Here is a 3,126-nt window from a genome sequence, read left to right on the forward strand (position 1 = left end):
TACCAGTTTGTTTGTTTTTTTTTTTAAGTATCTGCCTTACTTATATTGGTGAAAAGTAGGTATAGAGATAACTAAGTACCCAAGTGAACCCGGAAAATTATTAGCCACCTCTTAGAATTTAAAATTATGAAAGATTATTCTTTCTATCTTCTTAGTATAAATACAAAAGATGAATTAACATTGCTTTGGCACCTGAAGAAATTGTCGAGGTGGGGGGGGGTTAATCAGATTTGCCTATCCCTATTTCATAAACTTGGCTTCAATTGCCTTCTAAATGAGTGAGTGATTTTTGTGGCAAACTAACCACTACAAAAGGGAGGAAGGAAATAGCTCATGTATAGAATTTACATAACCTAGAGAATATCCTAGGTGATGCATGGGATAGAGTGCTGGACCTGAAGTCAGGAAGACTCATCTTCATGAGTTCAGATCTGGCCTCAGACACTTATTAGCTGTGTGACCCTGGACAAGTCACTTAACCCCGTTTGCCTTAGCTTCCTCATCTGTAAAATGAGCTGGAGAAGGAAATGGCAAACCACTCTAGTGTCTCTGCCAAGAAAACCCCAAATGGGGTCACAAAGAGTCAGACACAACTGAGCAACAACAAAGCAATATTCTTTAGAGCCAGCAGAAGTCTCAAGAGGTCAAGAAGGAAGGGAGGAAACAAGCTACGCCCTTCATAAATAGTATACCACTTGATCCTCACAACAACCCTGGTAGGTAGGTACTATTATTATCCCCATTTTACAGTTGCTAAAACTGAGACAAATTAAGGGTAAGTGACTTGCCCAGGGTCACTCAACTTGTGTAAATGCCTAAGACTGGATTTCAATTTAGGTCTCCCTAACTCCAGGCCCAGCAATTACCCACTACAGCAGTGATTCCTTAGTTCTGAGCCTGAAGTTGTCTGTTGGAAGACTTGGGGGTTGCAACATCAAGTATGTTACAAAAGTTTTCCTTATTTATTTAAGAAAAGTCCCATTCCTGTTGGTTGTCAGACATGTTTGTTTTTGGATTCAGAGACTCTAAGGCCATGATTAGCTAAATGGGACGGCAGGCATGGGCTTAGAACACCCATGTCTGCTCAGGAGGACAAAATCTTTCTAGTCCAAGGGGCTAGAGTGCTACAAAAAAACTTTTATTTGAACCAAAATGAATGTTATGGATAAAAATCATAATTTTTGGAAACAGGGAGAAATTTCAGAAATTTGGGGACATGAAGCAAAAAATAATAGAAAGCAATAAATTGCATATGCAAGTAAGGAAACACAAGATTGAAGGAATTTGAGTATCCTGATGGGGTTCTTTTGTCTCTGGCGCTCACCAAGCACCCTAAAATCCAATGTATTTAGGAGCACCTTTTACAGAGGAATTTTTGTTCCATGTTCCTTGCTTAAAGGAGTACTTTCTTGAGCCACTGAGTCAAGAAAGTTTAAAACTACACATAAGATGGGCAATAACCAAGAGCCTTCACCAATTTCTTCTTACCCTCAGCAGCAATTTAATCAGTCTTTCACTAGCTCAGCAATGAGAATTTCATGAGTTAAGACCTCCAAGGTACAGGGTTGGAGAAATGGAAAATGGAGGGACTGAGGAAAAAAATCAGAGGAAAACTAAGCAATGAAATATGGGGCAGGGAGGAAGAATTCTAGAATAAGATGTCAAAAGAATAATTATGCAGTAACCTGAGAAAAGAATATGGAATGCCCACAAGGATTCTGTGAGAGGTTGGAGGACCCAATAAAGAGAGAAAGAAGAGATAGATGAAGGATGAGATAGACTGCCTAGAATGAAAGTTGTGAAATTTAAACATAGAGGACACCCAGAAAAAAAATGAATGAAACAATCCCAAAATGAAACAATAGCAAATTGTATTTTTTTTAAAAAAAACTGAAACAGTATGTGAGATATCTAATAGCAAAAACAATGGACTTGGAACACAAGGCAAAAAGAGAATCTAAAAATCATGACATGATAAGAGCACATTAAAGCAAAAAGCCCAAGTACCACACTTCAAGAACTCATGAAAGAAAATTTATCAGAAACTGAAAAGTTTCCCAGATGATCCAGAAGTCAGAGTGTAGCTTGGTAAGAATTCACAGATGACCACCACAAAGAAGCCCCAAATATGCAGCTGAAACAGGTGCTGTGGTGCGCTTAGAGACATCAAAGATGCCAAGGTCTACTGTATCCCGGGCCATCACTAGTCACCTTGACTTTTGTTTTCCCATTGGACTTCAATGACCCAGTAAGAGAGAGTGAAGCTGCCAACTTTGCACAACTCTGCCTCACTCAAATCCAATTCACACAACAAGTCAAGGCATCACCCCATAATTTTATTGATCCTTTTTGAAAACAAAGGGCAAACAACAACAATATGGCAAGATCCAGAATCCCCTGCGATAGGTTTACATACAAGGTGTTCCAGAAGTCTTACTAAGGTTTTAAGTTATTAAAACACATATACATATATGTATGATCTATCATATTTATTTATATATTTATACGTATATATTACTTATGTATTACAAGGAAGATGTAGATTATAGATCGAATGAACAAGTATTTGTTAAGCAATTGATATATTCCGAACACTGTGCTAAGGACTGAGGATACAAAGAAAGGGGGGAAGGCACTTTCTAATCTCAGGGAATTCACAGTCTAATGGGAGAGACTATATGCAAATAACTATGTTACAAACAAGATATATAGAGTATAAATTGAAGATAATTACAGAAAGAAGGCACTAGGGAAATCAGGAAGGCTTCTTGCAGAAGGTGGGATTTAGCTGGAATTTTAAGGAAGCCAGGAAAGGCTGGAGTTGGTGATGAGAAGGGCGAGAATGACAGACATGGGAGGTAGCCAGTGAAAATGGACAGTGAAGGGATAGAGTGTCCTGTGTGAAGCCAAGGGCACTGAATCACAAAATACATGGAGAAGAGGGAGGTGTAAGAAGATTAGAATGTAGGAAGAGGCCAAGTTTTGAAGGGCTTTAAAAGCCAAACAGCATTTTACATTTGATCCTGAAGGTAATAAGGACCCATGAGAATGGAATGGAAGAGCACATAGTAACAACCTACTTACTACGTACCAAGCACTGGGGTTAAAAATGGAAAAGCAGGTTTT

This window comes from Trichosurus vulpecula, chromosome 4 (assembly GCF_011100635.1).
Source record: "Trichosurus vulpecula isolate mTriVul1 chromosome 4, mTriVul1.pri, whole genome shotgun sequence".
Lineage (NCBI taxonomy): Eukaryota > Metazoa > Chordata > Mammalia > Diprotodontia > Phalangeridae > Trichosurus > Trichosurus vulpecula.